General features: G+C 42.3%; 1 long non-coding RNA gene across 1 annotated transcript in view; it reads right to left on the bottom strand.

Annotated features, from left to right (window-relative positions):
- Positions 1-406: 406 nt before the first annotated feature.
- The window catches only part of LOC149917615 (uncharacterized), a 43557-nt gene continuing 20309 nt past the window's right edge, over positions 407-23654 (bottom strand). Inside the window, exons 2-3 of the long non-coding RNA XR_016467938.1 lie at positions 10241-10304; positions 407-3504 (exon numbers count right to left, since the gene is read on the bottom strand). This is a non-coding gene — a long non-coding RNA (uncharacterized LOC149917615). The remainder of the gene's footprint in view (positions 3505-10240; positions 10305-23654) is intronic.

Raw genomic sequence — 23654 nt, 5'->3', positions numbered from 1 at the left:
GCCACTGCAGGCCCCCAGGTGATCCTTGGATCATCTTCTCCCTTCCATGGGCAGCTCTTGGCAAGACCCCACCACAGCAGCACCCTTTTTCCTGACACCACCTCTGCTCATCTGCTACACGAAGAGTAGCAAGCAAGAACCAGGTCTCCTTGTTTGCCTTCATTCTGCTCCGCAGCTCAGACATGCGCTGACACGGGGCAACCAGGAGGCACTTCAAAGCCATGGGTTTTTTAACGACCAAAGTGAGGGACAACCTCTGACCTCCCCATAGGGAAAACAATAATTGTTGACAGGGCTGGAAAAAATGTTCTCATTGTGAACATAAACAGGCTGGAAGGAGCTCACAGTCACTGCCAGATGTTGCTGAGAAGTGATTAGGAGCTAAGACAACATATGAAATTTCCATCACTTTTTTATTAATCAGAAAAAGGGTCTGGGTGGTGATTTTTTTTTTTCCTGGTCAATATTGAACTGGAAAACAGACGTCAGCAACATTCCTCTTTTTTTTTTTCCTTTTACTTTTTTTCTTTTTTTCACCTGTTTTACTTTCTCCCTCCCATTCTCCAAGTTTAATTGGAATTTAAATTAAAGTGAGAATCATAGAATCACAGAATCACAGAATGGCTTTGGTTGGAAGAGACCTCAAGGATCATCAAGTTCCAAACCCCCTGCTGCATGCAGGGCTGCCAACCTCCACATTTAGTACTAGACCAGGCTGCCCATGGCCCCATCCAACCTGGCCTTGAGCACCTCCAGGGATGAGGCATCCACAGCCTCTCTGAGCAGCCTGTTCCAGCTGAGGATTACCTTGGGAATGCTTTGTTTGTAGGAATCTGCCTTGTCCTTGGTCTGAAGTTTTCTTTCACGTTTTACGGTGTCCCTCATATTTTGGAGCAGTCATTCGCACCTTACTTGGAAAATTATGAGTTCCCTCATGGAATGGATGCCCAGCTGAGTTCTCCCTTTGCAGTGCTTGTCTAGCACACATGTACACTTCTCATTCAGAGTGTGATAACAGGACTCAAGACAAAACTACAGGAACTGGAGAAAGATTTAGTTATTCTAAGTACCAGTCTGCTAGGTATGTCTCAAATTCTAAGCTCATGATCCATGGAAACATTAAGCCTATAGAGTCCTGGTTATACTAGGTAGAACTAGGGAATTTTAGAAGAGATTTTCTTTGTCATGACCTATGGGATGCCATCCAAACTCCATGGCTTGGAAATTCCTGGACTGGGAGTGTTCTGGAGGTGAAGTGATGTCCATGATGTTTAAACAAATGATTCCAAGACTTAGTGCCCTTTAGGCCACAACTCTGAGAAAATCATGCACTATAGTCAAGATAAACTTTTGCTTTCTCTGCCTTACATTGGCTGCAAAGAGTAAACAAAAGATTTATTCAGTGTCCTAAGGGGGCCCGGACTGTTGATTCCCAGGGCCACTTCTCACATCTCCATGGGAGCCAGCTGTCCAGCACCCATTCAAATTGGGGAAGGACACTACTGTGCAGTTGAATTTGGCTTCCCGTATCTTCTAGGGAATATTGTTGCTGTTCTTCTCATGAAGCAAGGCCTTTGGCCTGATTCTAGAATAAAAACTGGTTTAGGGTATGGGGGCTGAAGACAGAAAACTAGGGATGCATTGGGGAAATAAGTAGCTATTTCTTCTCATGTGGTGGAAATGGTATGACCTTTGCACTGAGTTGGGAATTTCTTATAGACTGTCTGTGTTGATTCTTCCCTGCCTTTCTCTTCTCTGCCTTTAGGAATTTTGTAAGAACAGAGACTGAAGATGAAATATCCATTAGCTTGGTCTAGGTTCCGTTTCCTCCAATACGTTAAAGCTCTTTCTCATCAAATCTTCCAAATCAATCCATTTCAAGAGTTAAAGGCCAGGTCCCTCCACTTCTTTCAGACACAGTGAGGTCTGAAAGCTCCTTTGCATCCGTAGTTCAGATGGGAGAAATTCTTCTACCTCTCTGCTCTGGCCTTCAGCAATAGGTTGGGAGCTTCAGCATTTCAAACCTAAAAAACCCTGTTCTTAACATATTATCAAAAAAGGTAACCCCTTCTCCAGAGCTGGACACTGTTCCTTGAACTCTGCATTTTATTAACATCTGCAATTAATTATGTTGTAGGAAGCTGAAAAAAAAAAACAACAAAAAAAAACCTTAATAGTTGGTGCTTCATTTTCTACACTATTATATGAACGATTATATATTTAACAACATATTTCCATTGTAGAACAGAAAAATACCCTATTTTTATCTTCTGGATATCATATTTAGACGGTTATTTTTTTAGCTACATCATCGTGCAGTAACGCCCTTGTGGATAATTCCAATAAAACTCCAACTGCTGCCCTAAAGGGAAACTAACACAGTGACTGCATATAAGTCACATGAGAGGAAAAACCTGGTTCTCTCTACCCAACCTTTCCCTATTTGAACTGGAAATAGATAGAGATATTGCCAGTAAAACTGAAGAACTCTACCTGGAAAATGGAGGATACTATAACTGAGCTGAAGCTTGCTTGTGGATCCACTGTTTGGCCTTCTGCTCAATAGAACAGCCACGGATTTGGTCTCTTTTAAGCTCCTATATACAGCAGCTTGTGAGATTCTTTTTGTGTGTCACCCACTGGAAAGCAATCTCAGGATTTCAGTGCTCTGGAGCTACTCTTCAGCTGGATAGATGAGTGTAGCTCCATGAATAAGTGTGAAACTCCATTGCATGTGCTGCTAGTGATGTTGCTTCTTTAATTCAGCTTTGTGATGCATCTTTCAGTTTGAGTCCTCCAAGGCCAGCAGTGTGAAGCAGACCTTCGGTGTAAAACTCACTGCAGTGCAACCAGTGATTCTCAGTTTAAGCTGTGAAATAGCAACCTAAATCCACCTTCAAAATTATGTCCGTATATTTATATAGCCCCAGGCTTCTTCTTAGCAACATCCTCAAGATTTGATAAATTGATGGGTGTTCTAAAAACAGAGAGCCATCTCTTGGCTTGCTCTTTATTTCTGGAGAATTTTGTTTGTGACTGTGAAGTAGGGGACAATTAAACATGGATTTATGTCCCTTTCAGAGATGGTCAGAGGTCAGAGAGATGGTGTTCCAAAGACTGAACTTTGTTGCTAGCTGGCACTAGGCAGTGTTCCTGTGCCAGTGTTCCAGGTGTGGCATCCAGAGAAGTCAGGGAAAATGAACAGTTCAGATTAATTTTATCTGCAAATGGAGCTGAGCTTTTTTGTATAACAAAGTGCAGGAGCCTGAGACCTTGATTCAGCAAAACACGCATTTTGTTATCTGCCAACATGAGAATTATATCTGAAGGTTTCTGTACTCTGCTTGTACCTTCGCTGGACCTTCTGCAATCATACATGACAGTGGGATAATTTCATCCAGAAAGACATACAGATCATTCAGTGTTGACAGCCCTAAACGCCACTGCAAGTTCCCAAAAACATTTGGTTTAGGGCAAAGGACAAAAAAATGAATTTGCAGTTCCCTGGAAAAAATAAACAAACAAACAAATAAATAAACAAAATCAGGAGGATGATACGACTTAAACTCGAGAACTTTCCCTGAATCAATAGGGTAAATTGTGGAATTAAAATTATATATGGACTTACAGGTCTTTGCTCATGGGTCTTTGCTCACAGCTTTTAGGTTTGGCAATGGGGAAAATACTTTAATGAACAGCACAACACAGTGCAACAATCAGTGAAGATCTCAGATTGGAGTGACAGTCTGGAGTACTTTGTCTTTATACTCTTCCTAGGGAGAGGGCAATTAGCTTCCTTAATTGAGAGTCTGAAGTTAGCTGAGAAGAATCTGACCTCAGTCTTCCATCCTACCCGTTGCTCGGGATGAAATTACTCAGGGTTTTACACACACCACCCTGCTGAGATGACACAGCAGGAGACTTGAGCGGCGATGGTCAGGTTACACTGACATCAGATGTACATTTTAGGATATGAGTTGGACAAGACATTGGCACCTCTCCTTGAACCTGAAACCTTGCTGGATAGGAAATGCCCTAATGTCTCCATCGCTATCTGCTCTACAGCTCCAACCTTCCTCCTCCCTCCTGACCAGCTGGAACAATCCAGCTCTGACTCAGAGGGAAATTTGCCATTTCTTGCATCACCAGAACAGTTTTCTCCAGCAGATAGGTGTTCTTTGGAGATCTCCAATGAAACTCCTCACTCAATTTGACCTTGCTTAGCTTAGCCCAGACAAAAAAAAAAAAAAGGCATTGCGGCGAGACAACCCACAGGCAGCCAGGAAAGGGTTGGCCTGGGTGAGAGGGAAATCAGAGGGCAGCCCACATCTATCAGCCACTTTCCTGCCAGTTCCCATACCTCCTGAGAATTCCCCTGGTTGGATAGCAATGTACAGGCGCTCCCCTTTTGCCTGGGGGTGCTACTGTATCTGTTCCATTAAGCTAACTAACTTCACATCCCCCTCACCTGGGGTGTTTGTTTTATCACTCAATTCCCTGACTTACGCAGATTCAAAGAGTCAGCTGGGTCTTTTGGAAGTTCCCTCTCTCCCTTTCAGCTCATAACAACGCTTTGCCATTTTGGAATTTGACGCAAAACACTCGAATGTCAGCGGGTCCCAATGGAACCTTTCACTGTAGGTTTTCAAAGGCTTCAAACGTGAATGCCAATAACGCACATAACAGTAAAAGGAAAAAAATATATTGTATTATTGCTTCAGAGCCCCAGTCGTGAACTTCTCAGGGTGCCGTACAGACAAAATAAGAAATGAGCACAGTCCAAAAAAGCCTCAAAGCCCACGGCTGACATCCAGAATGATTGTTTATAGACGCATTATTCAGCTTCTAGGTTTCCAAAATGAGAATAATAGGTACTAAAAAGTGAAAATCCTCAATCTTTCAGATCAGATGAAAAGCTTACTGATTGGCACAGTCTGTTGACTGTCCCTTTCTGGGGTTTTCTAAGTTAATATGTGGAATTGAAGGTTTTCAGCTCTGTCTCACCGTTTGGGCAGGATTTAGCTCCTTTGAGAGCTGAAGGTCGGTCTTGCTCTGCTCAGGGCAGCACTTCACCAATTGCTTTGGTTTTGCCAATGTCACCATTTTTCCCTCCAGATTTTGGCAAAATTAGACTGCACAAATCTCTCCAATGAACGACAAGTCATCCAGGCAGGGTCATATCTTTTATTCGTTGATAAGAGGATTCATAATTCTGATAGAAGAATGCTTCCACTGCAGAAGTGAGTGCATTTCAGGGAGGGATGAAGCCATCCCTTCCCTGCACTACCACACTGAGCTTAAAATATCAACTTGCTGTCTCCTGGGGGCAAAGGTGCCCAGTGAATTTAATTTACTCAGGTTCAAGTCACGGAAGGCTCCTGAAATTTCTATCTGGCATACATCACAGGTGAAGTATGTGTTCCTCAGGGGATTTTAATTCTTACAGCATTGTAATGATCAGTCTGAAGGGATATGTTTTGGCCAATCTATACATTCAGCTTCTACTTCATCATCATAAAACTAGAGCTGGAGCAACCAAGCCCTTGTAAAGGCAGGTTTGCAATCCACCACCAAGCCAAAATATTTATGTAAAGGATGTTAGAAAATGATTCCAGCAGAAGAAATCCTGGCTCCTTTGCTCCCTTTTTGCAAGTGGTTTTCTTCTGTGGTATGAAGCACAGTAGCAAATTCTGCCTTTGTGAAATAATAAAGTCAATACGATGCATTGCATATACACATTGTTTGTGAAAACAATCTTGTTTTTTAACTGATGCTAATAGAACAGCTGGAGCAATAAGGCTCTAGACTAGCTGGAAGTTCAGAAGCCCTACAAATATATGAACAGGAAGAATAACCACAGGTGATCCCATTAACAGAAATATTGCTTTAAGAAGGAAATGAAAAATGAAATCTCTTTTTTTTTTTTTTCATTATCTAAGTGGATTTATTTACTAATGTTTCATGAATTTTGCTAAATTATTCTTGTTATTATTACAGCTCTTATTATTTCCACAAAAACAAGATTTACTTGTAATAATTTGTCCTAAGATTGAACTGAAAAGAACAATAGTTCCAGCTAAAAATGTGACACATTTCTCTTTTTTTTTTTCTTTGTTAATTTTAACTTGTGGGAGAGAAGAAAACAGTCAACTTTTAACCCTATGAAATAATTCTTTGTTACTTAGCTGTTTAAAAAGAGAGAGAGAAAATGAAGTCTCAAAGCAGAGAAAACATCTGAAGCCTATCACGGATTCCTAAGCCATCCAGTAGCTTCCAGCAGCAGCATGATTGCTGAAGGCATTTTAGCGAACAGAAAACAAAACTTGCTTCACACAGCTGTTCTTCCAGCTCAGATATACTGCATAGACACTGCAAATATCAAACATGCTGCCCAGTGCCAGAGCATGTAGAAGCCATTGTGAAAGGAATGGGATTTTTGCACAAAGTTGATTACAGGAGGAAATTCAGAAGCTGTGTGGTTTTCTTTTTTCTCTCGTGGTTTCTTTTACATCTTTTTTTTTTTTTCCCCACTTACAGAGACTCTGTGCCTATTTCACGACAGCTTCCCCCTAATTTGTACAGGTCCTCAGGTACCTTCAGCAGTGATTTCTCCTTGGAGTGAATCTCCTATGTTTATCTTGGACCTTCAGGCTAAAATATTGCTAGTTACAGCTTGGCCCCCAGACACAGGCAATGCTTTTAGTCTCTTCCACTCCGTTGGCCACTTCACACTGGATTTTAGCTAGTGTAGGTCCTAGCTGTTGACAGTACTCCTTGCATTTAGAGTGTGGGGAAATGTGTGAGATACGTTCTTTGGGCTCAGGCAGTGAGAATTGGACCTGCAGGCCTACACAGAATCATAGAATCATTAATCTTGGAAAAGCTTAGTAAGGTCATCCAATCCAAACATCAACCCATCACCACCATGCCCGCTATGCCACCATCATGTCACTCTCTGCACTCAGTGCTACGAATCTCCTTAAAGGACATTTGAAAGGAATGAAACTCACTTCACATTCTCAGAGAAATATTGGCCTTGATACACCATCGCTCTTTTATTTTTAGCTAACTGCTTTCTCCACATCCATCCACATCCAACAGAATGTGATGGAATGAGCACCCGTTTCCTAAAGCACACAAGCTCTCTCCAATAGCAGCGATCCAATGGGTCTCAAAGCTGCTCCTTTTGCAGGTGGGGAACAGAAACATGAAATGACAGCGTCTATTAGAGCAGCTCAGGCAGCCCTGCTGGGGTGACAGATGCTTTTTCTGCTTTCTCACAAACCATCAGACACAAAGCCTGGCCTGTGGGGCGTTTCTTCTCTTTTCTCCTTCTCCCATAGAAAAATAATCAAAACTTCATAGCTACACTGCAAATAATATTTATGATTTCTACTGATGCCATTTATTCATAATCTTTCATCCCCAGAATATTTAGAAGAAAATGAAAATGTTCCCTTTGACCACTTCAAAAGTGGGGCCAAGTCTGGGGAGCAGTAGTGCAGCTGCTTAACAGCTGTACTTGACAAAAAAGAAGTTGGAGATGCAGAACATCGTGGCTGGCTCGCATTGAGAGGAAGCTCCTCTTTTAGGTGCTGAAAGCTTGGTTCATCTCTAATTCATTCCAGATATCTTAATGGAATCCCTCTATTACAGACTTTTCATGCAAACACTTGCACTGATGTTATTGTTTATTACAGTCATTCCCATTGAGATGTCCTGATGCAGTAAGTCGTACAAGTGCATCATCCCCAGAATCAATAGCCTGATGGAAATGGAGAGGAACAAAAGCAAACCCAGTACCCAGCTCCTCACCCTCCTGCCTCCTGCTGTGCTGCTGACAGATTCATTGCCAGCCCAGATTAACACCATTGCATAGCTCAGCCTGCCACTGAGCAGGATGGTACAGCATTTCTTTCCCACTCTTCTAAGGTGGGACCTCTTCAAGGTCCCCAGATGAGCTTCAGAATAGCAATAATAGGTAGGATGTGTTTGGTATGGTCAGATCTCCATCCAGCACAAACTAGAATGGGCTATAGATGTCAGCCCCCGTGCAAGGTTACACAGCCCCAATACATCTTCCTTCTTGCTTTTCTTTGCTCTGTGAACAGCTGTTGATGGCATCCAAAGGTTGGGAGTTGTGTTCCCAGTCATGCTTGCTGTACTCAGCTGGGGGCTGCAGACATGCAGCCAGCCCAGGTCTGCTCCAGCCCTCTGCCTGATTTATGAAGAAGAAAAGAATTGCAACTGCCAAAGCTAATCTTGAAAGAGAAGCCAGAGAAAGGCTTGCTAAAAAGCCAGGGAAGCCTCTGCTTTCCTATCAAGTGTGTGCGCTTGGAACAGGATGGCTTGTCTTTTGTTTTGACTTTCTCAAGGTACTTCCCCTTGAGGGGATGCTTGTGCTCTTCTTGGAAGAGAGAAGGAAATACTAGAAGGGACAGAGCAAGGAGAAAGAGCATGAGGAAAATAAGGGGATGGGACAGAGGTGAATTGTTGCTGATGGATCTGTGGCCTCCCTACACAATATCTCCAGGATGTGACACTGAGATACCGATCAGGGCATTTTGCTTCATATTTGGCAGGAAGGTTCTGTGCTGGGTGCTGTACCCATAGAGAATATTGTTTCCATCCCAAGGAGGAGCAACCAATATATATCTATTTAATCTTCTATTTTATGATGTCTGCATACCCCCAGAGACTGTAGAAAGAAGTGGTTGCCATTTCTCAAGTTAGCTAACTGACTTCCAGGATTTAGACTGGCAAAAGGAGTTGTGATTGACAATTTCTGCCCTCCTTTTTTAAATCCAGAACCCTCTGCTGATCATAGAATTATAGAATTATAGAATGGCTTGGGTTGCAGGGACCTCAAAAAACATCAAGCTCCAACCCCTCTGCTGCAGGCAGGGCCACCAACCTCCCCATTTAATACTAGACCAGGCTGCCCAGGGCCCCATTCAATCTGGCCTTGAACACCTCCAGGGATGGGGCATCCACAACCTCTCTGGGCAGCCTGTTCCAGCATATCACCATTCTCTCTGTAAAGAACTGATATCCAACCTAAATCTTATCCAACCTTGTCCTGTTATTATCCACCCTCGTAAAGCATTGCCTCCCCTCCTGTTTGTAGGCTCCCTTTAGGTACTGAAAGACTGTGATGAGGTCTTCCTGCAGCCTTCTCTGCTCTTGGTATGGAATTTCCTTGATTGCCCTTCTCTTAAATAGAACCTGAGAGATACGATGGCAAGTCTCCATGTGAGTGTTTATATCCCCACAGTCATTAAAGAACACATGAATCCCCATTCCTAATACACAAAGGTGGCACCCAGCTGCCACTCAAATGTCCTGAGTTGGAGACAAGGCGCTGAGTTGCCAGAGGAAAAAAGGGAGAAACAGGAAAAGGCAAAGGAATTCCAGGTTTGTTACAAAAATCCTCACAGTTCATTGTTAAAATCACCCTTCTGAACTTATCCTACCACTGAAATTAACAGCTGTTAAAAAATTCCTGTTTGAAACGTAGCTTATAAATGGACCTGTCTGCTGGATGCTGTGTGCTGCAGGTGAGCTACACTAAATTAACTGACAGGCTAAAGATCCTGCACCGAGGGCTGGAGCCTAGTGGGGGGTTTGGGACATAAAAACAGCCAAATGGGTCCCACCAAACATCCACCTAACGCAATATCCTATTTCATAAAGTTGCAAGTACCAAATGAATGCAAGAATGTGGTGAGCATATGGCAATGCTTCCATCAAATGCTCTCACAGTCTATAACAATTTCTGCCTGTGGGAGTTCCTAAGCTGGACACAGTTGCTGTGCATTTGGTATCTTAATGATTTTCACTGGTTTGTTTAGCTTCTCTACGATCTCATGAAAACTTTCTGCATCTACAACATGCAGTGAGGGAGTGCTACAGTTTCACTACCCACACAGTGAACCTATGCCCATGCCCTTGTAGGACAAACTACAGTCTTCTCTTGTTTGTGCTGAATTTGCCAATCTGCTTGCCAGTGTTATCTCATGCCCCCCTATATCTTCTACGGAGACAAATGAAAATTAAGCACCTCAAACTAAGGAGTTCCTTAATTTTTCATTTGAGTGAGTGTTTCCTTCTATATGTCCCTGTAAAATTACAGCCCACTGCAGTTAATTCATTTGATCATTCATTCAGTTATTTATTTATTAACAGGGCATCCCACAATGCACCAAGGTCATTTGAATTTTAATCCTGTTTCGGAACATACTTAGCAATCCAGAATAGCTTCATATCCTCCACAAGGGATCCGTTCCTCTTTCACCAATCTTGTCCTGTAGGAAAGTGCAAATAACACATCAGAGCCAGCACGGATGCCAGCACATCCCAGTTTAATGCTTGCATCCGTTTTGAAAGCCAACCCTTTGTACCTACCCATTTGTAGAGCTTTTTTTTTCAGTCCTGCTTCCTACTTTTGCTTGGGTCCTATTTTCTTTTCTTGCATGAAAGATGAGAAACAGTGTTTAGAGCCTTATACAGGTGGTACCCTCTGTTTCTCTGCCATGCTAGAAGTTTCTTACTCTTACAGTGAACTAAGAGCTTCTGTCTGCCATAGAACCTGACAAATTCTTGTGACCATTCCATGGCCCAGAAACCAGCTGGTACTACTGGAACAATTGTTTTCCAAAACAAGGTGGCCACACACAATCTACCTCCTACAGGCAGCCACAAAAACTTCCCACAGTCTGCCTAGGTCAGTTTTGTGCTAAGGGACTTTCCCATTCATGAGTAACTTAATGTATTGGATGTAGCCTTCAAATATGCTACAGTGAGATCCATAATTCCTGGATGCTTACAAAAAAAAACCAGTCTGATTAGCCTAAAAGCTTGTTAGGGTGCTCTTTCTTGATTCCAGGCTGGGTTTATATCCTTTTTCCATTAGCTTCAGCATCCTAGCCTAATAGGTCTTATCAGGCTGTCCTTACAGCTCATTTCTCAGCAATGCTGCTCCAAACTACCTGTCTCTAGATTTCCATGCCATGCTGGAGGCAGGAGACTCACCAGGTGTGGTCCTGTCTTTACACAGGTATGGAGAAATATGCTTCAAGTTGTATTTTTGGTGATGTGCTGAGGAAGAGCTTGTGACAATGGGTCACTCGGTGGGACAGCAGCACAGTTAAGGGTCTTGAGAGCGCAATGTCATGGGGGTTCCCTTGGGCAGGAGGTCCTCAGCGAGCTCTTCTCACTTCTTATTACTTCCTAATGCTCTCACCCTTTTCCAGCTTCCCAAGTAGGTGTCCTGGACACGGTTGGTCTGAGGATCAAGGGCTGACCCAGTGCAATGGGGCTTTCACCTGGAGGGTGGCTGCCCTCTGACTGCAGGAGATGCTGAAGCCAACCATGATGAGTCTTGCATGTAACCTGGGAGACTTTATACGTCCGAAGGGAGCTCTTAGTTTGTGCTTTCTCGTGACTGGCTTAGCTGAACCTGCTTTTACGATGTTCTTTTTGGAAGATCTGCCTATGAGTAACTGTTGATTTTGCTGTAGCCCTGGACACCGCTTGTTTATTTAAACTTCCCTTGGGTGAGGTGACCTTCTTGCATATCAGTTGCAAAGTTGACAAGTTTATCTCTCACCACTGATTCAGCCCTCTATTTTCACAGGCAAAATCCTGTCACATGCTGTGGGAATTTGTTCAGCATGACAGTTTATCCTACATATTCATCATCTTCAGCTTTCAGCTGCGGTGAAAGTCATCCTTTCAAGAGCAAGCAGAAGGTAAGGGTGGTGAGGCTCTCACACAGATTGGCCAGAGATGTGGTGGAAATCCTGTCCCTGGAGTCACTCAAGGTCAGGATGGATGGGGCTCTGAGCACCTGATGGAGCTGTGGGGGGCTCTGTTCATTGCAGGGGAATTGGACCAGATGGCACTTAAGGGTCACTTCCAACTTAAATGATTCTATATGATAGTGAGATAAATGTCTTTCTGGGTACAGGGAACCTGCTTTTCTCTTCCTCTGCACTGCAGTCTTCACCTTGGACCAGCCTTATCATTTATCAACTTCATTTCTGCTTCTCTCATTGGTTTGCATAGGGCTCAAGAGCAGAGGAAGAGGGGATCAGGGGCCTTATCTCTCTTATGAACTGGTTTCATTACTTGCAGGAGAATTGTAAACTTTAGAATTGTTTCCTGAAAAACAAATACATGTCACCAACTTATTTCTACTACATCAGATCATAAATCAAGATTGGATCTTGGTGCTTTTAGCCTTGAGTACTTAAATAGAGAGATGAACACTTTCTCCTTACAATTTTGTGAGGCACTAATGGAACAATCAAAACAAGTTGGGATGTGAGTGGCCCAGAGATGCTGCGGCTGATGCTGAAGTGGAAAGTATGTCTTGTAGGTAAGCTGTGAAAGAGAGCCCACTAGACAGCCTAATCTAGTACCCTTTCCTCTGTCACAGAGACCCACATTTAGGTAACTAGATGACTTTAGTCACATCAATGAGCATAGAAACTAGGAGGGTTTCCAACACCTTACAGTTTGCATGCAGACGTATGAGCCCAGTTGTGCACATTGTGCCCTGTGTGCACATGAAAGGTTCTCCATGAACTGGCTGCTCCATGAAAGGTTCTTTTCCTTCATCTCCAGCATAAGAACTGTGTCCTTGACCATGAAGAGCCCATATGGTTGGGACCACAAAGAGCAACATAGGTTTTAGGCGACAAAATCATCTTAGTTTGCAGTGTGGGTCAAACCTGAGGAGGCTCTAAGGATGGTGATGAGGCACTCAAAGCCATGGCGTACAATAGCAGCAGCTCTGCTGCCTTTCAGTAGGGCATTATTATATTAATGGGGAAACCCACCCATGATTTCTAAGCCACTGCTGCTTAGTTACAACACAGGGAATATGTACAAGGCTCCATGAGCCCTAGCACATTTCAGCATCCTGCAGCCATACTGTTCCTCAAAGGCAGGTTTTCATCCAACAGTCTGGAACGCTATTGGATTTAATTCTCTGTTTCCATGTTTGAAAGGCTCTGAAGGGAGTGATACTTCCCAAGTTGAATTGGCTCTCACGACCTGTGGTCATTTCTTAATTCCCCAGGAATGGCCTTTGGTGGCAGTATTTCTAACATCCATGTGAACAACTTCTCACTTTCCTCACTCTGGTTTTCCTGTTTGTGACTGAATTCCAGTCAGTTTTCTTTCCTCAAAGAATACTTTTCCAAAAACAACTACCTTGGGCAAGCAAAGAAGGACCAAAAATACAAAGAAAAATTTCTCCATGCTCAGATCATCCTTTTGGCAGCCTCTCAGCTCCATTGCAAAACTCATATATCTTTCAGCATTCCTGGCCAAAGATTTTCTTAGAGAGCAGTGCTATTCCACCTCATGGATATTTGCAAAGAGATGACTTGTATTACGTTATGAAAACCTACATGGTGCACCAGGGAGTGTGGGCTGGCCCAGGGTCTTCCAGGTATAACACATCAAGATACTTAAAAATGGGTAACATAGAGAGACTATCCAGGGAAAGGATTCTGGGGAAAGTAAGCAGTATGGTAACAAAGCCTGCAGTTCATCCCATAGGTGTCTGTTGTAGGATAAGAAAAATCACCCTCTAAACTCCAATAAAAGGAGAAAGGTAAAATAGCATCAGATGATGAATTCTTAGATGTGTAAGGTGAAGATTCAGGGTTCCTGAAGGAAATTTCAGAAAGCAATTGGGATTGGACCTAAAACAGGCATCTAGAATAAGTCACATGAATCACTGAGTTCCTGTTCTTCTCTGCTGTCTAGAGAGATACATGGATGTCCAGCTCAGACAGATATATCTAATTGTCAGATTCTTCTTTTAACTCATCTAGGAGAAACCCTGTATATTCACCCAGATAGTCCTATCTGGCTCTTAGAGAGTGTTTGAAAGCTAAATTATTAATGAAATGCCTTGCTGTTTGATTTTTTTATTTGACCACAACGCAAATAATGTATATGCAAAAGATGGACGTGAAAGTCAGAGGAAAGGGTGAGTTGTTCCCAAGACACTGTTGAGAGATTATATGAATTTTGCCATCCATCTCTGCCTGCTGCAATCCCAAACAACTTATGGTCTAGTTTACATGGCAGTAGAGAAACAGTCTAGGAAGAATGAGAACAATAGACTGTGATGATATCTGTTGTTCCTATGAAAAGGAGAGAAGCAAACTGCCCCTTCTGTCTGCTAAGAACTGGGAAGGTCACGGGTTTGGAAAGCACCTCTCAAAACTCACGTAAGATAAAAGGCTCAAATGATGGTGTGAGAGAAGAACTTCAGTGGCAATGGGGAAGGGAAGGGTACTAAATATTGGCAGTTATAGAAGGCAAAAAAAAAAATCCATCAGGAACGTTTAATCCTGATGAATTTTGGAGTTTCTTTCCAGTCCTCTTTTTCTCTGACTCTTTGAAATGTCTTCCAGGTTGCTGGTCTGTCTTCATTTTATTTTTTGCTGACTTTCCTGATATCGTTATTTTTTTTTTCTGTTCAGACCAACATATCCCAAAGGTGTCTTTTCTCTTAAAATGCATATCCACAATATTAAAGTATCCAAACCATGAAAATAGTCACTCTTTTTCCACTTCACTGCAATTTCTGGCTCCTACTAACTGCCTCCTAAACATTACTAGCATTTAGAATTTTACGAGGAGGTTATTTAAGGAAAAGGTTTTGAAAATTAAAGGTGTGTCTGTTATCATGCTTTTCTAAGTAGATATTTGAAATAGAAGTTACTAAAACGATGGTGGAAGGTGTCTCAAATGACTGTGTTTGAATTGTGGGGGGGGAAGGTTAAGAAGCTGTATAAATTTCAGATATGTCACTGGAATGAAAAATTATTTCTGGATTCTCTGAGGTTCTCAAAGCAGAAATGAGCTGTATGAAGACCTCCTCCCCATCTAATTAATACACTTTGGATCACCAGTGGGTTGGAAGTGATGCTCGCTGGCATAATGGGATGTGGGAAACAATTTGCATTTGGCACTGGAGAAGGCATCTGTGTTTTTTTTTTTTAATTGGATAACAAGGCAGGAAAGCTATCTGATATGTTAATTTGTTGGTCTGGCATGTGTTGAGATGGGGTAAATGAGGATGTTCTGGCACTGTGCGGTTAGGAAATCTTCCCAAATCATTTGTGAGCAAAGGCAGTTTTAACAGGGAAGATCTTCATGGTTTGTAAGGTTATGGTGACCTAATGGTGATGTTAAAGTAGAATTGTATGGGGAAACGTATAGCATGATTGCAGATGACAAAGAGAAGCAATAGATATGCAAGATTCCCTTACAGAGAGAAAGGGATATAAATACACAAAAGTTGATGTTCAACTAAATAAAGAGGGTATTGTGAGATACATACCTCTTAATTGCTGCTGATAACATAAAGCCAGTAGTTTAGGTATTAAAATGATGCAGTTCATTTGGGTTTTCTTCTTATCGTATTTTGAGTACCTGTTACTTACCTTATTTTGCCAAGTCAAAAAGATGGAAAGTTTAAAAGGGATGGCATACTCCCAGGAAGGTTTTGCCTTGTGTAAGTGCTTCTTTCATTTGATTGACATAGAACACTAACTTTACTCCTTGATTTCTATTTCAGTAACACAGTCATTTTTTGCAATAATCTGAATAGAACTAATCACAAACATACCTGTAAAAATAGGAAAAATTAAGTATCACTTTCAGTGTAAGGTAGTAATCTACCTCCAGCAGCTCTCCAGCCCACGCTTTGATTTCCTCTTTTATATTTAAAGGAATAAAAATTTTTTGACCTGGTTTAGATATCTGTGCTAGGAGGAGATGAATTTCACTTTGACAGTAGTGACAGTGGTAACTCAGACCCTTTACAGATGCCAATCCTGCAGTCTGAATAGATTATTTATTCATGTGCACTTGTAAATTGTAACCATATCATCCCTTTGTTTTCTTCTGAGAAACTAGATGTGCTCAGTTCTGTGTTAAGATATCTCTGATTTATCAACATTTCTTCTTGAAAACGGACAATAGGTTGGAAAGCAGAATTGCAGTGATAGCCATAATTTAGTCCAAAGAGTCAAAATAACATCGTACTGTATATCTCCTGGGGTTTCACTGGTGTTTTTGTGCATAGCAGCTCTTGAGTTGATTTAACAAGGTGAAATGATGCAGAAAAGGAAACGCTGTTTTTTATTTAGTGATATCTCAATAATAGCAGATAAACATAGCAAGCATTAACGTTTTGGATTAAAATCAAAAGCAGAGAATCTTTGTGGAATTCCTCCAGCAGCTATTCTGCTTGATAGAGAAGACAGCTGTGATTGAATGATAAAGATGTAAGTTTTAGTCTTGGGTTTGTCAGCATTTTTCAGCACGACAAAAGGTCATATGAGATGGGAGACATTGCATATCTATAACGTACATCTCTGTCAGGTCTATGAGTGCACAAATAGGACTAAATTGCAGCAGCAGCCACCTCACCTGGGATCTCAGCCCTCTGTTCCCCAGTCTCAAAACTCTGTTTAAGCAAAGTGAAAGCATCCCCAGTCCAGGCTGTGCTCATCCTTAGCTCATGGCTAGTTTTGGCCTCATGGAGTAGCCCTGATTTTCTGCTCCCTGCCATCTTCACCCAAGCTGGTCATCGTAAGCTCTGTGTATTCAACAGTGAGAAACAGAGTGCCATTCATCTTGCCACTAAGTGGGCGTCAAAAGTTCTTACAAACATGGAATCACACATTTCAGACAAACTGAGCTTTCTGATTAATTTTTCTTCTCAAACTTCAGATGCAGTTGTACGTTTTGCAGGTGGGATGTAGGTGAAATGCTTTCCAAATTTTGAATATGGTCAAAAGATTGAATCAACTAGAGAATACTACTTCATGCATTATTATTATTTTTTTAATTATATGGGTCATAGCAACAGCCCAGCATTGCATTTTCAGTGCAATGATGTTGTCAAAAATGATGTGTTTAGCATAAGCCACCATCAGAGAGAGACGCTAAGTCTTTTTCTGTGATTGTGATTGTGACAGTTCTTACAATTATGGGATCACACACTTCAACTCTTCGAGTGATAACTTTACTCACTAACTGTAAAAACTCATTCTCAATCTGTCTGAATGATGAGTTCTTCAGGACATGGACCATCATTCACTATATGTCCTGGAATGCTCTTATTCTTCTCTGAGAGAATTCTGCAAATAAGGAGGTGGTCTTTTTCTGATCAGAAATGGAGCTAAGCAAGGAGCAGAGTGTGGGCAGGAGTCTGGCACGACTGCAGATGACAAAGAGTAGCAGTAGATGCACAGGATGTCCTCCAGAGAGGAAGGAGAAGAGGTCAGAAATGATGAAGCAATTCCTCCAAACTGTTCTTCAGATGGATAATAAATGTCAAAGAACGATGAAGTATCATGAGACATGGAAAAGGAAATGGACAAGATACTAAATACTTGGAAAAGCAACGACAGCAACAGAAAAAAACCCACTGACCTGGAAGCCACCAAGTCAAGCTGTTTACAAAGTATTTGAAAGAGAGATCTGTGGACTCATCACGGATACTATGACAGGCTGCTTTTTACATACCACTTCTATGACAAATGCCTTCAGAGTTTGGATGTTTCCCAGCAAACACTGTGTTGGGAGGGGAAGAGAGAGTGCATGATGCTAAAAGAAAGGTACTAAACAATCGGAGGAAATGCTTTTTAGATAGCTTTTAGGTACTGTATTTATCTTCCTACCTCATAAAATTAATTTTCCAGGCCTACGCCTGTTCAGTGAACCTGTTCTCTTCCTGGAACTTCTCCACACTTTGAGTGTCTGAACTTTGCTGCCAACTGATTTCCTTTAGAAAGCTCATGCCTGCCTCCTGTCTTTCCTCAAAGGAGAATTTACTATCAAGTCATTGAGAACACAGGTGTCAACTCTGTTCCAAAAGTAGTCCAGCTACAAAGCTGATGGCATAAACATACTCCAGCATCTATAGCTCTTGGCAAAGAAAGGAGCTACCAGTCATGTCAGACAGTGCTATTTCCCTTGTTGAATGACCAGGTCTTCAGATACATCTGGGTCAATTGAGGGCAACGTCTTGATAGGTTGCTGGAAAAAGATTTGATTTTGCAATATAGTCAATCATGATATTTTATTATTTGTTAAGCACATAAGTGCATTCACAGCAAAGCCTTCCCATTAATAATCAGACAGAAACAGTAAAGAACTTCTAAAATAGTATTTTCATTCGTTGGCCATTCATTTTTTTGTGTACGTGTCAGCTCTGTAATATATTCAATAAGAATGCTCTAAAAGTATGTCACAAGTCTTTCATGAAATAGCCTAATGAAGCTCATTCCTTGCTTATTTTGAAACAGTTGGTAAACAATATGGTCTGAGTTCTTTTCCTGCTGCCACCTTGAAATTATGAGGCCAAGACTGACATCCAAGATATTCTTGGAAAGGTCAAAACTTGTTACAGGATTTACTTTAACAAAATGTGACTTAAATTCAACTTTGAAAACCAATTGAAATGTTTCCTAGCTCTGTCCATTTGAGTTGGCAGAGACGTGAGCACACATAATGTATGCATCATAAAAACTGAGGCATGTATAAAAGCTTACATTTTACCAATGTTTTGACCAGGGAATGATCCTACTTTTGCTTCTACTTCTGCATTTGTAACTTTCCCCAGAAAGTCATGGTTTACATTTGGAAGTGCACTTCTTTTCCTATAAATTTCAAGAGCTAAGGGATATGTTTTTTACTAGGAGAGTGGTGAGGTGCTGGAACAGCTGCCCAGAGAGGTTGTGGATGCCCCATCCCTGCAGGTGTTCAAGGCCAGATTGGATGGGGCCCTGGGCAGCCTCGTCTGGTATTAAATAGGGAGGTTGGTGACCCTGCATGTGGCAAGGGGCTGGAGATTCACGATCCTTGAGGTCCCTTCCAACCTTGGCCATTCTGTGATAGATAAAATATCAGGTCACCATGTCCGTGAAGATCATGGAAAGATTAAAAGAAGAAGTTTTAATATCTTTCTTATTCATCTTTCCAAGATAATGTTGCAGAAAATCAGCTCCTCCAGTATATGGGAATGTGAAATGACCACAATGATTGGGTACAAGAGTGGGATATCTACAGTCCAAATTCAGCTGGCTAAGATGTAGGTAACTGCAAATGTGTTGCACCCTAGGTATGCTTTGTAGTCCAGAGGTAAATAAGATATATCAAATTTATTTTACTACGACAAAATAAATTAATCCTCAGACTCCCTACCTACTCTATTGAATGAGATATCTGTTTAATGTGTCTATGTTTTAAGTTGAATATAGATTTAATTTGATGTACCTTACTTGTTGCTGTACTTGCAAATAGCAGCTCAATTCCTTCAGCCTGGAAAGAGAAACAATTATAATCACTAACCCCAGTCATTAACACTACATTGCTACATTAGTGAATGAACTGAGCTGAATCTGAGAAGTCCAACTATTCTGCAGAGCAAAATGACAGAAAATTCAATAAAGTATCTGAACTGAGATTTTGAGTTATACAGAATGCATAATACAAGTTGCTAGCAACATGTAAAGTGATTCATTCCAAACAGAAGCTACTGCTGAACCAATGTCAGCCTTCAAAATGAAATCTTCCTTGTTTGTTTTTAAATACAAAGAACACTCGGGTGCAAGTGAAAATACAGATGAATTTTAGAAACTGTGTATAAATTATATCTTCATCCCTCATCCTACCTCTGCACATTCTCATTCCCAAGGAGCAATGTTGTTAGTAAGAATACATAGGGTGACTAAATATCACAGAATCACAGAATGGCCAGGGTTGGAAGGGACCTCAAGGATCATGAACCTCCAACCCCCCTGCCACATGCAGGGCCACCAACCTCCACATTTAATACTAGAGCAGTATCTGCTCCTTCTGCCTTAACCTCCAGTGTGCAAGGAGAGGCAGGAGCATCCTGGTCCCTCAGCCAAAGAGTCAGTGCACCAAGAGGATAACAGAAATGCAGCCGTGGCAATTTCCACCATCTGAACCAGACAATCTGCACTGGAGAAACACATCTAGAAATTTTAGGTCCATCTCTCTCTTGTCTGCCTGCTCTTCAACCAATTTGCTTAGCTGAGAAGTCTAAATATCACTATTTCTGACTACAGTCAACAGTCTGACAAGGAAACCTCAGAGCAGGAGAACTCAAAGAGATCGTAAGGCAATCTTTCTTTCAGCAGAGGAATTTACAAAGCTTTAAGGAGTTATAGAATGGCCTCTCTGAAGACTAATTATGACTGAGCTTAGCCTGTGGCCTTTCCTTAAGAGGCAGAAGATATCTCAAGACCCATTTTCACTGCCTTCCCTTATTCTGGGTGTATCAAGAGATGCACCTCAATCACCACCTCCTCAACCACCATTCTCACTCCCAAGGAGAGATGTGTTCCACCTCCACTAGGAAACATCCAATATTTGGAAGCAATATCTATGTGTGAAGCTGATAACTGGAGAAAAACAAACAGAAAACTGACAAATTAACAGTTTCACCTTGTACTCATCTGAAATCTTTTGGACCTGCTTAATGTTAAAGTCCCTTTCAGAAGTCTAATTCTACTAGGGCCCTAATTATTAAAGCAGCAGCCTGCCCTCCCTTTCCTTAAGACCACCTGATGCTATTACCAGGGAGGTAACTATGTCTATAGGGGTCCAAACCACAGACTGATCTGGGCCAGTATCTTGTTTCCATAAATGGCCATTTCCAAAAGCAAATACCTCAGAAAGAGTGTAAGAATAGACAAAGCACGTAGTGATAATACTTCAGTTATCTCCCAGCCTCCAAGAATTTACAGCTCAGAACTTCCTGAATCCTGGAAGCCTATCTTTCTATGTGATCATTTCCCATTGATGCTACTTCTGTGAACTCACGCAGTTCACCCCTGAGTCTATATCAATTCTGAGTATCCAAAACATTCCATGGTGAGGAGCTCACGTAGATAGGAAGGATAGGAAGCATCCTTTAAAGCAATAATCCTGTTTGGTTGTAACAAAAGAAATTTTTTTATCTTGCAAGAAAGAGGGAAGAAAAAGCTTCTATTGTGACAGAAAATAAACAAACCAAACCCAACAAAATTTATGGATAAATAGTCACAAAGAAGGAGGAAGAGATCTGGAACTGAGCCTGCCTATATGACATGAAGTAAGAGGTATTTTTGATGGACAGGAGCATCCAGTGCCAAAGTGACCCCTCCTCGGCTTCAACACAACCCAGCTGTGTGCACAGTGCCCTGTCATTGAGCTGCTCCCTTGTGAGCCAGTGGTGCCCAGATTTGTCATCTGCACAAATTAGCAAAGGTGATTCTTGGCATCAGCCCCCTTCACGTTGCATTGAGAGGCACAAGGAGGCTCTGTGGGATGCTCCTGGGCTGCTCCCTCCCCATCTACTCCTGCAGCAAACGCAACAGCACAAGCTCTGCATGGCAGCAAAGCTTCTTTCATGCTCCTAAAGCTATACTTCCTTCTTTTCCTATGTATCCCTGACCAAGGTCATGGGGAGATGATAACAGCTGTATCACAGGAAACACAGTCACACTTTGACTTTTCCTCTCTTCTTGGGAACAGGGAGGTGCAGCCGTCACTGAAATGAAAATTAGGCACACCAAGCAGCCTTCCATTTTGACCTGGATCCTGCAGAGAGTCTGGGGCTGATTCAGGAGCTGAGCCCAGCTCATCTAAACACAGAAAAACGCTTTAACCTCTCAATGAGGAGAAGGACACAAAGCTTTCTTGGGTCTTCTAATGTGCAAAGCATGTTATGGAGGCTGAAGAAGCCTCCTGGATTCACGGCAAGCACAATGTGATGCTGAGGCAGATGTATTGCACAGCACACAGATTGCCTTGCCAGATCTTGGCAAAGGAAGAGATGTGAAATGCCTGTAGGAGAACCAAGCCATGGTGTACGGTTCTGTGTGGCCAGCATGGTGCAAGGCTGGTCCAGAGGTGACATGGTGTGGCAGCTCAGAGGTGCTGTCTGCCTCTTTGGGATGTACTGAAAAAAATACTGTGTTATCCCTCTTTGCAGAGACACCAGTGTCTCCTAGAAGTATCCTGGCACCTCACAGAGGAAGATAGGATTCTCTCATCTCTTTCCTTGAAAAGCTGTACCTCATGTACCCTCCTTCAGGTACATGAGAGGTGCTGAGACCTCCAGACTGGGCATGTATCCCAGAACGATTGAGAAATGGATTCAGAGGAATCTGTGCAAGCCAGGAGGGTTTGAGTAAACAAGATGTCAGAAGTCACCAACTTTTTCAACATGTCCCCACCCTTAGCTGACTGTTCACAGCCAGGTCACCTCAAGGAATGCTGTGCAGATGCATCCTCCTTGCTCAGGAATAACAAACACCTCTGAGGTGGTTTCTTTTCAAGGCCTACAAGGGCAATTCCTCATGAGAGTGTGTGTTTCACTTCTTGACTCATTTCCTGTTTTGTTGCCAAGGAAAGAGAGCACCTGGTGACCAGAAAGTGCCAAAAGTTGCATCTTTGGGTTTTGGAGGAGGGTGTGGTGAGAGTTACTGATTTCCCTGGATCACCAGGCATCTCCACTTGCCAGGAAAAGCACCACCTGATCTACTGGCAAGGGGAGAAGATGCTCAGAGGTTTGAAGCTCTTTGTAACCTTCTCAGATACATCCCAACCCCACCAGTTCCTGGAAGCCTGTGACTCAAGGGCCATACTATAGATTGCATGAAAGAATGGCACCTGTCACGCTGCAGGATGGAGTGGCACCCTCGGTTCCCCCAGCCCAACCCATGCAGCATGAAGGACATGTGACAGGGAAACCAGACAGAGGTGTGTTATCCTCCCCAGTTCTGGGATGCCCACCTGCCAGCCCCCTGGCAATGACTGTGAGTGTACCAGAACAGTGTGATATGAATACCCAAATCAAGGACTTCAGTGGGCAGCATATGGTAGCAAATCCCAGGATGAGTTTTTTCTGGCTTAGCATGGGAGGTGTCACGAACCTCCTGCTTCAGGAGGAAGAGGTGGGAGAGAGGAAATTGCTTTTTCTTTCCTCATGCAATGACAGGTGCTATAGGCACAACTCTCACTGCTCCCAACCCTTCATGGTCACACCAGAGGAGGAACAATCTCCCTCCAGAGAAAAGAGTATCATGAAATACCTTCCTCTTCTTCTCCACCTACCCCCTCAAGCAGTTCCAGTGGGCTCAGCTTGGATATCCATATGAGGAGCCAAAGGAAAGGCAGAATTAGACAGGATGGCTGTTATTAAATGGCTGTCCCACCATGTGACTCGAAGCAAACATTCTCCAAGCCTCCTGAATAACGAGAGGCTGTTAGTGCCAGCTAATTAGCAGCGAGCTAATGGCTCAGTTGCTGGAGCCCCTGGCTGCAAGTAAATTAAGAAAGAACAAAGGAAATGAAATCTACTGAATAGGAAAGTTATTGGGGGTGGTAGCACAGGACAGTTCCAGGAATAAACTTAATAGGCTTAGTAGTATTTAGGTGTAGCTAACAAGAGCTGAGGTTCACATGCTGCTTGCTAATTTATTCCATCCTCTTGACTAGAGGCAAGGGGAAGGGACAGAAAATGAAGAAATTATTGGAGTGAAAGACAAGCAAACATTATAATGTCTTCAAAGAGAAGATAAGCTACTTCAGGAAACCTTTAG

Source organism: Phasianus colchicus, chromosome 6 (genome assembly GCF_987193195.1).
Source record: "Phasianus colchicus chromosome 6, bPhaCol1.hap1.1, whole genome shotgun sequence".
Taxonomy (NCBI): Eukaryota; Metazoa; Chordata; class Aves; order Galliformes; family Phasianidae; genus Phasianus; species Phasianus colchicus.
This window is presented reverse-complemented; position numbering and strand designations above follow the sequence as displayed.